This window comes from Lonchura striata, chromosome Z, assembly GCF_050655825.1.
Source record: "Lonchura striata isolate lonStrDom1 chromosome Z, ASM5065582v1, whole genome shotgun sequence".
Classification (NCBI taxonomy): domain Eukaryota; kingdom Metazoa; phylum Chordata; class Aves; order Passeriformes; family Estrildidae; genus Lonchura; species Lonchura striata.
Window position 1 is genome coordinate 73,713,436 of NC_140740.1, and position 14,531 is coordinate 73,727,966.

Below are 14,531 nucleotides of genomic sequence, written 5' to 3' on the forward strand. Positions count from 1 at the left end.
TCTGCTGTCTCCCTGGGGCCTGGGTATGAAACATCACTGAGAGACTTCCTAGGCTGATTCAGTCCTCTGATTATTACCCACTGCTGATAATCCAGGCTGACAGTGATGAGATTGAAAAGACAAGTGTCAGGGCAATAAAAAGGGACTTTGGGGCACTGGGTCAGGTGATGATAGGGCAGGAGCAGAGGCAGTGTTCTGCTCAGTCCCTTTGGTGGCAGAAAAAAATGATAAAAGGAATAGGAGAGCCCACATTGTCAAGAGGTGGCTCAAGGTTTGGTGTCATCAGCAGAATTTTGGGTTCTTTGATCACAGGCCAACTTTTTCAGCACCTGGCCTGCTGGAACTGGATGGGCTGCATCTCTCTGTTAGGGGTAGAAGAATTTCGGCTCATTAACTGGCAGACTTCATTGAGCAAGCTTTAAACTAGGCTTGAAGGGGGAAGGGGATGCAGCTGGGCTCTTTGGAAGCAGGCCCAAGGATGGTAAGACTGTATTAGAGGTGAAACCAGCAGCCCAGCTCAGGTGTATGTCCATTAATGCATGCAGCATGGGTAACTAACAAGAAGAGCTGGAAGCCATGGTGCAATAGCAATACTATGATGTAGACACCATAATGGAAATGTGGTGGGACAACTCACATAGCTGGAGCATTGCACTGGATGGCTACAAGCTCTTCAAGAGAGAGAGGAAAGGGAGAAGAGGTGGCCCTTTATATTAGGGAGGATTTTGAGGCCATGGGTATTGAAACTAATGACGATGAAGTTGAATGCCTATGGATAGGAATTAAGGGGAAGGGCAACAAGGCTGACATCCTACTGGGAGTCTGCTATCATCCACCCAACCAGGATGAAGAGGTGGACAGCCTATTCTGTAAGCAACTGGAGAATGTTTCAGGATCACCAGCCCTTGCTCTTTAGGTAGGTGTCTTTAACCTACCAGACATCTGCTGGGAACTTAATACCACAGAAAAGAGGCAGTCCGAGAAGTTTTTAGAGTTAAGTGGGGGACAACTTTTTGTCGCAGCTGCTGGGTGAGCCCACCAGGGGAGGACTATGTTATACCTGTTGTTCTCAAATAGAGATGGGCTGGTGGGAGATGTGGTGGTTGGAGGCCGCTTGAGGCACAGTTACCATGAAATTATGGAGTTCTTGATATTTGGTGAAATCAGGAGGAACATCACTAAGACTTTTACACTGGACTTCTGGAGGGCAGACTTTGGCCTGCTTAGGAGACTAATTCAGAGAGTTCCTTGGGAAGCAGCCCTTAAAAACAAAGGGGCCCAGAAAAGGTGGGAGAGCTTCAAAACAGAAATCTTGACTGCACATGAACAGGCTGTCCCTGTGTGCTGAAAGTAGATGAGGCAAACATCCAGCCTCGATGGGCAAGGAGGTTTTGAAGGAACTTAGTAATAAGAAGAGGCTGTATCATCTTTGGAAGGAGGGTCAGGACTTCAGGAAGTATCCAAGGGAGTTGCTAGGGCATGTAGGAAAAACACTAGGCAAGCCAAAGCTCAGTTCAAACTTAATTTGGCAACTTTTATAAAGGATAATAAAAAATGTTTTTATAAATATATTAATGGCAAAAAGAAGGGTAAGACCAACTTTTGCTCTCTATTGGATGAGGGAGGGAGCTGCAAATGAGGAGAAGGCAGAAGTGCTTAATGCCTTCTTTTGCCTCAGTTTTTAGTGAGAAGATGGCTTGTTCCCAGGACAACTGTTCTCTTGGGTTGGTAGATGGTATCAGGGAGCAGAAGGGTCTGTCCCACTGTTATCCAGGAGGAGGCAGTCAGAGAACTGCTGAGCCACTTGGAGGTTCATAAATCCATGGGACCAAATGGGATCCATCCCAGAGTGATGAGGGAGCTGGCAGATGAGCTTGTGAAGCCACTCTCCATCATTTACCAACACTCCTGGCTCACTGATGAGGTTCCAGAGGACTGGAAGCTGGCCAATGTGACACTCATTCATAAAACAAGTGGGAAGGAGGATCCTGGTAATTATAGGCCAGTTATCCTGACCTCAGTACCCAGTAAGGTTATGGAACAGTTCACACTGAGTGTCATCACACAGAACTTACAGGATTGGCCAGGGTATCAGACCCAGCCAGCAGGGGTTTAAGAGGGAAAGGTTGTGCTTGACCAGCCTGGTCTCCTTCAATGACCAGGTGACCTGCCTGGTGGATGCAGGAAAGGCTGTGCATGTTGATCATTTGGGCTTCAGCAAGACCTTTGGCTCTGTCTCCCACAGCACACTGCTGGAGAAGCTGCAGCCCACGGCTGGGACAGGAGCACTCAGTGCTGGGTTCAGAACTGGCTGCATGGCCGGGCCAGAGAGTGCTGGTGAGCAGTGCTGCATCCAGCTGGGGCCAGGCACCAGTGGTGTCCCTCAGGCTCTGTGCTGGGACCAGCTCTGTTCAATGGCTTTATTGATGACATGGATGACGGGATTGAGTCCTTCATTAGAAAATTTGCAGACAACACTAAGCTGGTAGCGTGTGTCAATCTGTTGGGAGGTGGGAGGGCTCTGCAGAGAAACCTGGAACACTTAGATGGATGGGCAGAGTCCAATAAGATGATGTTTAATAAGTCCAAGTGCCGAGTCCTGCATTTTGGCCACAGTTACCCCCTGTAGCATTACAGGCTGGGGACGGTGTGGCTGGAAAGGGACCTGGGGGTGCTGGTGACAGCCAACTGGACATGAGCCAGCAGTGTGCCCTGGTGGCCCAGAAGGCCAAGGGCATCCTGGCCTGTGTTAGGAATGGTGTGGCCAGCAGGAGCAGGGAGGTCATTCTCCTCCTGTACTCAGCACTGGTGAGGCCACACCTTGAGTGCTGTGTCAGTTCTGGGCCCTCAGTTTGGGAAGGACATTGAGGCACTTGAGCACATCCAGAGGAGGCAACAGGGCTGGAGAGGGGCTTGGAACACAAACCCTGTGAGGAATGGCTGAGGGAGCTGGGGGTGTTCAGCCTGGAGAAAAGGAGACTCAGAGGTGACCTTATCACTCTCTATAAGTTGTAGCCAGGCAGGGGTTGGTCTCTTTCTCCAGGCAGCAACTGACAGAACAAGAGGACACTGTCTCAAGCTGTGCCAAGGGAAATACAGGTTGGATATTTTTTACAGGAATAGTGATAAAGTTCTGGAATGGCCAGCCTGGGGAGGTGGAGGAGTCACCATCCCTGGATGTGTTAAAAAAAGACTGGATATGGCACTCAGTGCCATCGTCTAGTTGAGATGTTAGGGCATGGGTTAGACTCGGTGATCCTGAAGTCTCTTCCAACCTAGTGATTCTGTGTGTAATGTTTGATTAGATTATAGGAGCTATAGCCTAAGTAGGTGTTATCTTTGCTCTTTCTTTGTACTTTGCAAATTGGGCAGGTTTACCTAATAGATTTTCTCAAATGCACTAAATATCACCAAGCACAGGAATTATATGTTTTCTGCTTAACCTTGCTTAGCATATTTAGAGACAGGTAGAAGCAATAATGGAAATAAGTAGATGCTGCACTTTTTGAACTGCACAAGAATAAAGCAAAACTTGAAGGAGACAGAATTTAACCAAACCTTTTATTTACATCTAAAAGTCTGAGAACCAGCAAATTGAGGCAAAAAAACTTCATCTTGTTAAAAAAGAACTGTTTCAAGACAGAGGAATTCTTTTGCTGGAAGCAGAAAATACTGTAACACAAGAAATTAATAGTTAACTGCTATGTAAGAAGCAGTTAACCTTTTGACCACAGAATCAGAATGACTAGGATGCAAGATGTCTAGCACCACCTCCTGATCAGAGCATGTCCAGTTAAGTACTCAGACCTACACCTCACAAGGATGCACTTTTTAGAGAATTATAGTATCTATTTTCAAAGCCAAAGCAAGTGTTACAAAACATAACTGGAACACACAGGCAAAGAAAGACTGGGTTGGTCAAAGTGAAACAATTTGCTTTGTTTATAATTAATCAAGTGTGTTGGGCTGGAATGGACAAAGCTTTAGTCCAGCTTTAGACAGTACTAACTGTAACTAATTAATAAATCTGCAATTTAACAGCTGCTCTTCGATCACGGGCCCAAGAATGGCAAAAGGGTGCCAAGACAGACAAAAAACTATTGTTTTCAGTCCTGAAAGGGAAGTTTCAACAATTTGGGAATGAAAACATTTAGGTTTGCTGCAGCAAACATCCTTATGTAGTCAACCGAAACTGTTCATTCACTGGCATTCTCCTAGTCTTCTTTCAGGAAAAACGGTTTTTCAGCAATAAGTGCACTTAGCAAATTTAGCAACATCAAATGACATGCACTATCATATGTATCAGAGTTACTGCTGATACAGGTGCAAAAATAATGGAATGTACAAGACACACCCAAGCTGTTTCCCTCGCTGAAATTTAATTAATATTTAATTCAATTTAAAGAATTCTCTGTAATTGACAGCAAATTAATAATAACTTGAATAACCCAGCTAATCTTTCCCTGAAAGAACAGCTTCATACAAAACTTCAATACTACTATCATACCATATATCAGGGCAAGTAATTCTTATCAGCTGAGCATCCTCAAGTGTACCTGTTTGCTTAAACAAGCAGTTTTACAGTAATACACAAATCCTGTAGAAAGATGGACACCTTTCTCTATTTCACCCTCTATTCCCCCAGTTTTCCGATGCCTATGTTCATACCAAGCAATACGGAACATTTAAACAGCAGCACTTAAATATTAAACCCCTTCTTTCTCACATACTGTTTAAAATAGTTATGCTAAAGAGCATGACTTTTCCTCTGCAGTCAGTCTATACATAGACAACATTAAAATAACAGCAAATGCTTATTTGCATGCTTGATCTGTTTCGAGAGGAAAAAAAAATAATCTTTTTGCTGACCTACAGTGAAAATTATACTGGAAGAATTACCTTAAGAGGTTCTGAAAAATGGCAAGGACATTAAATTAAAAGAACAGGTGCCCCAAGATATGATATGTTTCCAAAGGAATTCCTCCAACCCTTTGAGTCATGTTCGGTTCTAGAGTTACTTTCTTTTTCCGGAGTTTCCCTCTACAGTGGTGGTGTGTGTGTCTCTCAAAAGAGCCAAATGTTCAATGTTACTGTGTCTCATAAGTACTTGTGCACCTCACCCATGTGGTTGAACACTCCTCCCTATAGCAAGGGGATCAACTAATCATCTATTAATATCACCTCACCGAGTTTCACTGTAATGAAAGCTCCATGAAGAAAAGCCACCTCCTAAAAAGTTCTTTGAGAAAGCTAAAAAAGACCACCTTTGGTAGGCTGAGACAGAGTGCCCAAGATTTTTCAATTAAGCTGTTGATACACAATATCTTTTGAGGTGATCAGTAGTAATTCTGAGTAAATAGCATACAGTATTGGCAAGTGACAACTTTTAACTGTTTAATCACTACTTTTACATAGCAGCTTTCCACTTTCTGTCCTTGATACTAAGAGTTTACCTGAATTTGAAGGGGCATTTATCACCAAGCCAAGCTTGACACAGGTCTCTCTCAATGAACAATACTGTTTTTAGGGAGACCTTGCAAAACATGCTACCACTTTGCCATGGAGAATTTAGACTCCTAGAGGTAACTGCATGTCATACAGCTGGTGACAAACCTTGACATTCCCCATATTTCTATTAAATGAAAGTATACACTATCCAAATGATTTACAAAGTGAATTAATAACACTTCTCAGTTTAATACTGGAATCCCACTTGTTTATAGCAACGAGACTGATTATTTACTGCACAGCCAGCTGCAAGTTGACTCTTCTAGAGCTCTGGGCACCTTAAGACTGAGCATTAGTATTGAGACCAGCTTTACTTTAGCCACGTACATCACTCTTCACTAAACAGCACTGCAAAAATGTTGACTGACATACTCAACAGCTTAGTGGAGCAGTAGTGTCACAAGCCTTTCATATTATTTGATACTGAGTTAGCACTTTTACAAGTGTTTTCCTTCACACAGTATTGCACCCAAACAGCAGCACTCTGCTAATCTGCAATTTGAACTGTAAGTTTCAGGCATTCACTAGCTATTTCAGAACACCCTGGTTCACCAGCCTGGCTAAGCAGTGATCAAAAAATTTACTTTAACCTTCCCATGCATTTGAATCTTGAATCAATTAGTATATTAAGCTAATGTAAGGGAAAGACAGGACTAAGCCATCTCAAGTAAGTTCACTACTTTTTGGGGGCAGGGGCTTGAGAGGATAACTCCAGTTGAAGACTATCTGTTAATGCTGTGACTAGATGGGAGAGAACACTTTTTAACTAGGAACATACAGGTGATCACAGCTTTCATGGATACAAAGATTTAAAATTATCTTAAATGCTTAGTATGTACAGCTTCAGATTCAGCTAAGCAGCTCCCAACAGAGTAACAGGCAAGTTCAGTTGTGAACTGAGATAAGTTAGATTAATTAGCAGTTTCTTCATGTAGACAGTCCCCATACTTTACAAAGTACTAGAAGCGGCACAATAACTTAAGGAAGGGAACCAAACCCACACAGCACAGTAATTATTACCCAAGGTAGCTGAGCTGGAAAGTCTGAAGTTGACAGAAGAGCAACACAAACTTAACACTTATGTACACATGAGAAAAATGGAGTTCAAAGTCTACTTGGTTATAGGAAATACAGTACTGTACATGTACAGGACAAGTAACAATCTGCAGATAGTTCTAGAGATTAATCAGATTTAGTGGTTTGCAAGCTGATTAAGTTAACCTTGTGGTGTTGTAAAATGGTAGCATACAAGATCCACAAAATAATCCTACATTCTATACAACACATACAGGATCCTAGTGGGAATACTGAGTTATATTTTGGTGCTATACTTCACAGAAAGATGAAGACTGAGTTTGGAAGACAGCCATGCCAGGTACCAGAAACCTGTAAAAGACATCCACATGAACAACAATTGAAGAATAGGGAACTGTTCTAAAAGAAAAAGACAAGAAACGTTAAGTGTTTGAAAAATGAATGGAATAATCTCTCTAGATTTACTGTAAGACTACTTAATAAAGGAGAACTCGTATTTTGAGAATGGCAAGAAATCCTTTTGATGGCAGAATCAGGCTAAAATGATTCCACAAACCCTTACTGTTATAGCATTTCTCAATCTAACCTATAGTGAAACACAGCACCTAGTAATGATTACTTTATTGTATCACTCAGATGTCACTGAAAACCAAAAAGATAAAGACAGATTGAAGGACACATGAAGAAAAAGACACAATTGAAGGACAAATGAATTTGTAAAGGAAGAGAGGGTGCTCCGACTGGAGATAGCTACATCCTTCTCCTATGTATTTCCCACTCTACCTAAGGTTCTGGTCAAAATACAAAATAAGTAAGCTTATTACTGCCAAGTTCAGAAGTCTCTGCTTGAACATATTTTGTGATTTAGTTACCAAGAAGTAGTTTTGTAAACCCTTCAAATTCAGCTTTGCTGGGAGATGTCAAATGTGACTAAATGAGAACTTAAGTTACATATTTAACATCAACACACAACACTGACAGAAACAGCAACAAAACCCCATCTATGCTCCTGCATAAGCTTGAGAAATGGTTTGTAACTTTTGAGTTTCAAACTAGTACAGGGTGCTTTTGTAACACCTTTAAAAATGTCTCTGCCACTCATCAGTGATTTGTCTAAACATTTCAGTCTTTTAAACAGGTAAACAGGCCTTCAAAAACAGCTTTTTACAGGTTAATTATATAGGTATCTGAATGCTGTCCTCAGCCTCCTCAGGCAAACTGCACTACTGCCGCAAGACAGAGCCTCACCATGCCACAGTGGGAGAGTGGGTCACTAGCTTCTGAGGCAAAATGCATTACCACAAAACCAGTAAGACTGTGTGCTATACAATCCGTATCAACATCAAACAGAAATATTTGGAGTTTGTTGCATGCTGTAGAGCACCAGACAAAAGAACAAGGAAATCCAAATCAAGTTAATAAGAAACAATAGCTGACATCAAGACTATTTAAGAAACTTGTTCTAACACGAAGGACATGGATACCAACATAGGCAAAAGGAGGTCTCATCATCACACTCCTACAATTCTCTTTATGAACTTGATAAATAAAACCAAAGTTGAACAATTATATCTACTCCCATATATCCCATGCTTTCCTTCATCTGCACTGTTGCTTCCACTTATGTCAGTCTTACTTGTAAATGGGTACAGGTAGAAGTATAGCCAGACAACTTTTATTAGTATGAAATGCTATAAATTAAAGAGTTAGGAAGCCACAGTTCTTTTCAGCCCTCAGCAATAAATGCTGAGGAAGCACATACTTAAAACACCACATATTACTGAAACAGCTGAATTTCAGGAGAGGAAGTAGAGGGAGAAATGGCAACAGACACTTTCCTGTTGCTTCCTGCTATATTATGTACCTGAAGTTACACTACTGGAAAGTTTTTTTTTTTTAATAATTAACAAGCCTGTATTTGTAATTAACATTCACTCATCAGTATTAGTATATATACCATTCCTAGAAATTGACAGTGACTAGTTGTCAATAATATAGTAAGCTGATGAAAGAAATATATCTATAAAGGTTGCAACATCAAAATAGACTTCTGAAGACTATTTGCAGCACTTCAATATGCATTTAAATACAGTCTACACAAACATCTAAACTACTTGGTCTAGCAGCTCCTCAATGGTCTGCCAGAAAATAGGAACTCTAATGTACAAAACTTGATGGCAGAAATTTATACTTCTCATTTAGTATCTATTTTAAAATTTGTTACTTAGTATGCCGAGTCAAAATATTTCTGTATAATTTCTCTGCATATTCTATTAGTTTTAAATTATCTCACTATTTTCAGCCCAGACTGGCAACAGATTTGGAGTGATTTATTGTCATATCTTTATTGTCATTCTTGGTAGTTAAACCCTAGGGCAGGGTTAGAGATGTGCAAAAAAGGAGAAAACTACCCTGTCTTCACGGAATGTTACAGCTCTACTTAAAATCACTGAAAGCCTGTGGACAAGTTAAAAATGTGCTACCTTTCTATATTCTCCCCTTCTTGTTGATAACCCAAGCTCATTATTTTATGAATTGAAACTCTGATATTGGTTTCTCACCTGATTAATTTTTTGCTCTGGCATCTACTGCTAGTAAAATATTACTATGAGAAAGTTACCTCTATTTGCATTTTTCAGTGTTTTCTTAGAACAGCTAAATAAAAATAATCTCACAGATCAATATTTACATACAGTATTCAAACAAAAGCTTGACTTTAAGTCAGGTTAATGTGAAATTTCTTAAGGCATTGTAGGTTGAAGGAACTTGGATGCACTTGGATCTCAGTCTGAAGGTGACACATTCCTATTACAGAACAAAAACTAGGAACTGAGAAACTCTGGATGCTTATAGTCAAGTCTGAAGTGAAAATTAAGACTTCCTCTGAGTTGAATAGAAGTTACTCATGCATAACCTCTTATACTTAAGTCCATAAGAGAAATAACACAAGGATAGAAAGCAATTTTAATTTATAAATACTTAATATTTACTGCAATATTTTATCTGAAGTCCTTCGCCTCAATCCGGAAGCCGATTTGTATTATCAACAGATTTAAACAACTAGCTCAACCACTCAGAACAGGAACAATTATAGCAGGCAGAAGGGGATTCTGTTACCCAACTCGGCAGGTTACTTTGTTATTGAGATGCTTCTCAAGGGCAAAATCTTGTGGTGCTCTGGTTTCATCCACTGGGACTCTTGCTTTTGAATAGTTTTGCAGTCATGTTAGACTAGCAAAAGCCCACCTCTACCCCTTGTCCTCTCCACCTGGCTTCCTGCTTCAACATCACCATTACTGCAATATTTTTCAATGTGCAACAGCACATTCAGTAATTCTTTTACAGTACTAGAACAGTACTTTGACAAGGCAAAACACAACAAGCAGATTACCGTAAGAATTAAATTAATGATTCTTAACACTTTATAGATAAGGTAATTACTAGCTTTTTTTAGGTTACTTGAAAAAAAAGGAACTACATTTTATGTGGCTAATAATAATTTTCTGAAAATTTCAGGCTGATGATGTTTTTGGGTTTTGAACTTTCTCACAACAATATCATAAAGTGCCCTTATTGACTGGAATGAAAATTATGCTGTTAAAAGTTTGCTCCGGAGTTTTCTAAATTGACTTATGAACTTAGATCAACAGTCAGAAAATAACTACCTCACAACTAAATATCTCAATTCTAGGTTACTTGTTTGAAATGTATCAGTGTTAAAGAAAAAAAATTAATCAACTGCTTTAATAATTACTTAACTTTTTCTTAAATTTGAATTTACCTGACTGTTAAATCCAGTGTTTTCAGCTCTTCCCACCATTTAAGCTAGATCTGCACTTAAACAATGCAAAAATGGTATCTAAAGCATCTTACTTGGTTTGGCAACTGACATTTTAAGAAACAAGTTGTAGTATACAAGACAAAAATTGCACAAATTAGAATTTCTTAAAAGCCAAATTATCTTTGACCCTCAGGTTGCCATGTCTTCTCCCCATTTGGGGAGAAAATGCTAAAAAGAGGAGATGTAGGTTTTACTCTTTTTGATGTTCCTGTATAACCCTGTTCTAACCAGCTAACTCCTTCCACAGTGTCTAATCAAGGGTGAAAACAATAAAGCAGTAGCCACTCTTTCAAGGAAAATTTTTACTGAGGGAGACGGGCCACTTTGATTTAAGGGGACAGGCCCCTTCATCCCCCAAAAAGGGACATCTCAATTAGATTCAGAAAAGAGCCACCTGATGCCTTTCACAGTCAAACTTTGAGATTCATGCCTCCTACTCTAGATATAAACACCTTGTACAGCATCACTTCAAAATTAAAAAGAAAACCTACCGACTCCCTACATGTCAATTTGCTGGGTATCTAGATACTCCGAAAAATTACATTTTCCAGTCTGAAGTGGCAAAATCAGATATTGTAAGAAGTTCAGGAAGACTTATTTCAATTTGACAAACAGAAGATTTTGCAAATACAAGACCAAAAAAACTATCAATTTATATTGCTGAAGAGTCATGACGTCAATAATGAAGACATTAAGAGTCTGTGGGCAGAAAATAAAAACTATGATGGAACAAAATGGGACAAACCTAAACTGATGTAAAACTTCTCATAAAGCATTCATTTCTAAATAAATTCTTATTAAGTTCTCAACTTGGGTGGTAGAATAACATTACAAGAAATCATTATCTTGATCTTAGGAGTTCATTTGCTCAAAATAAGTTTACTTATACAGATGTTTCTCACAACAAACAACAATTCACTCTCATTTTCTCACAGCACTGAACTAACAACATTTAAGCCAGTTTATCTAATATTAGGTTAGAAATTCCAAATTCCATTTTGAAACCATGGGAGAGACCTGGAGGAGGCAGTCTTTCAAATTATTAAGAGAGTAACTTTCCAAACAGATCAGCACTGTGGTGCTCATGTACCACCAATGTTTTGACACCAGAGAAATGCCTGATCAATACATCTAATGAAACATTTGAGTAGAGGGATGGACTCCTGGTTACACATGAACTACTTCCTCATTTACCTTACTGATGGCTTTACAGTAGTTTTAGATTTATCCCTCCTCCAGTTCAGGACAATGAATAAACATTTTGAGCTATACTTGAAACACTTAATGTGGTAAGGATTCAGGAACCTCAATATAGAACAAAAAGTACAATTATAAACCCCTCTGAAAATTCTAATGGTTTTTATGCCTGAACATAAGCTATTTTACGTTTCTCAGCCATCAGCTACTCATTGGTTCTGCTAAGCATGAAGTTTTTCTATGTCTGCTAATACTCCTATTTAATATAAAGTTAATTTAAAATCAGTATTCTCTTTGTTTGAAGCACAATGAAACACAGTCAAAGTTTCTATTTTTCTTACTCTGAAGATCAACAACCTTGTGACATGCTCCATTAAGTCTCACAAACACACTTTTGTTAGCAAAATAGCTTAAGCAGCCTACCAGAACTACCTTCCCACTCACTAAGCAACAAAGAACTTCAAAAACAAACAAAAAAGTACTTTATGCAGCAGTAGACTGATGTTAAGAAAAATGACTGTTCAGCACAGGAAATAATTTCCTCTCCTGATTTTATTCAAATTATTATGTGCCATTTGAAGAACCTGTTTCTCAAACAAAAAATGTTTTTTACGCAGAAGGAACTTTTGCATGAGGTTTGGTAACCTGACCAGAAAGCTCCTTCAGAAAATGTCAAGAGTAAGCTGACAGAAATCTGAACTTTTCAGTGCAATGAGATATTTTGCCCATCTTCCCCTACTCTCAGTCAAGTTTTGGATATAAAACTTGCATGAGCTGAAGTGAATTAAAGGATGAATGAAGAGTTACTCCAAGGTTCACTTAAGTGTGGTTTATACACATTTGAACAAAATATGGGATTGACTTCAAGATTCCATGAAAATACTTTCTTTCAGATCCTATGAAAGTTATATTGGAAAACATACTTTTCTTAAATATTTTCCATACAAAGCTGTATTAAAAATTACAGATTATAGCACTAGCCCCTCAATTAAAGTACAGAAACAAGACAATTGGACTGATATTCTTTAAGAAGCACTAATAATTATCAGACTGAAGACTGGATTTGGACACTTCTGTATTGTGTTTAATTCTACCAAACACCTATTTATGTAAATACAGCACTTTTCCAAGTGCTGGTCAAGATTTCCAAGGTTTCTGGTCATAAGTTTACTGTTTATTTCTCTAAAATCGTTAGAAGCAACAGATGCACCTGTACACCTACGTTTATCACACAGAACTCCTACTCTACTACAAAGACAACAGAATATTGCACTGGAAAGAAGATGTTAGTAACTCTGATATTTCATTATATTCTTTCAGCTTGAATATAAGCTATTATTACAAGACTGCAGTAACTTCTGTTGTTTTCTTTGCTATGTTTTGATAATTATATTATTGATATTTTGTTGTATAATACAAAAGGAATGTTCTAAAATAAAAATATGTATTGTAAATATGTAAAATAATGTATTACTTTAACATATTAAATGTTACAATAGCTTATTTAGAAGTCATGTGCCATAGTATTTTTAACTCCATTTAAAAATGAAAACAACTGCTATTTGCCTTAAATACTGTCAACACTAGAGAGTAAAAAGGAGTATGAAAGAAACTGAGAAATGTCAAATAGCCATGAAAGTGCAAACTACACATACTGGAAAAGCTGTGAGATTCAGAACAGTCAAGTCCAGTGTTATCACCTTAGGATAGCAAGATGCAAACTGAACTGTTTCTTGTCTGTTCAGCATATGCAGAAGAATTTATTACCACTTCCTACTTGTAGACATACTTTTTTTCTGTTTTTACAACATTCCAGAACACCCTCATTCTTTAAAAAATAAACTGAAAAGTAACTTTATTAAATAATGAAAAACACTCTCTTATCCCTATTTCCATACTAATTCTAAATACTAGAAAATAAAATGAGTCGTGTAAACAATCAACCCTTCATTCTTCTTTAAGCATAAAGGCAGAGATCTGGTACAATTTATTTATTTACATAATTACCAAATTCTTGCAAAGAATGAAAGTCTAAACTGTCCAAACCTGAATTAGGTTAAAAGATTATTTTTTTTAATGCTGAAAAACTGTACAATTAATCAGGCTTCTTCATGAAGGGAGATCACTTTTGGAATGCTAGAATTTGTGCCCCTCAATATTAATTTGTGATCTGAAATGGAGGTTGAATAAGGCAATTTAAGCTTACCAATAAAAGCTTATCAATAATAGCAGTTAGACAAAGGAAGATAAACAGATACATCCTGATAGGGGCTGAGTACTAATGCAGATAAAAAAATAGTGTTGAAAAACACAAGGTTTATCTTTTAAGTAGTGCAGAGAAACGATGGCAAACTCTAAACTTCTACCATTCAATAATCTTGTATTGAGTTGGGAATACCATAATGCAGCTCATAACTCAGCAACAGTTAAGATGAGCCTTACAAAAGGGAATAGAAAAATAGCATGAAAAAGGTTTGAGGTAGTGATGGGCAGAGTTTAAGACAGGATCTGTGTTTTTTCATCACTCATTCCTACAGGGTAGCATTCAATGATACAGACTGCATTTCTGCTTATCCAGCTTCAGGTCAAAGTTCTGCATTTCCTCAGCTAAATCATTCATGAAACTTTGTCTAAATTTTAGACTAGGACTATCAAGTTCCATGACTACACTAAACCATGTCTGAAGACCCCCCACCCAAGCCTACCAGTTTCTGAAATGCCAGTCCTACAGATGTGAAATCCACTAACTTCTTCAGTGTATCCTCATGAGAAATTTCTCTCAGGTATTGCACCAGGAATAAATTGCGGTATTGTTGTCGCAAGGACATGTGACTGTTAACTTTATATTTTTTCATTAGACTACAGAAAGAATCCTGGCTTTGCAACTTAATTTCTTATACTTTAATATTACCTCTGTATCAAAATGAAGGCAAAATGCCAAGCTACAAAG

General features: G+C 38.4%; 1 protein-coding gene across 2 annotated transcripts in view; it reads right to left on the minus strand.

Annotated features, from left to right (window-relative positions):
- CERT1 (ceramide transporter 1) overlaps positions 1 to 14,531 on the minus strand; it is an 80,869-nt gene that overhangs the window by 41,615 nt on the left and 24,723 nt on the right. The window lies entirely within an intron of this gene.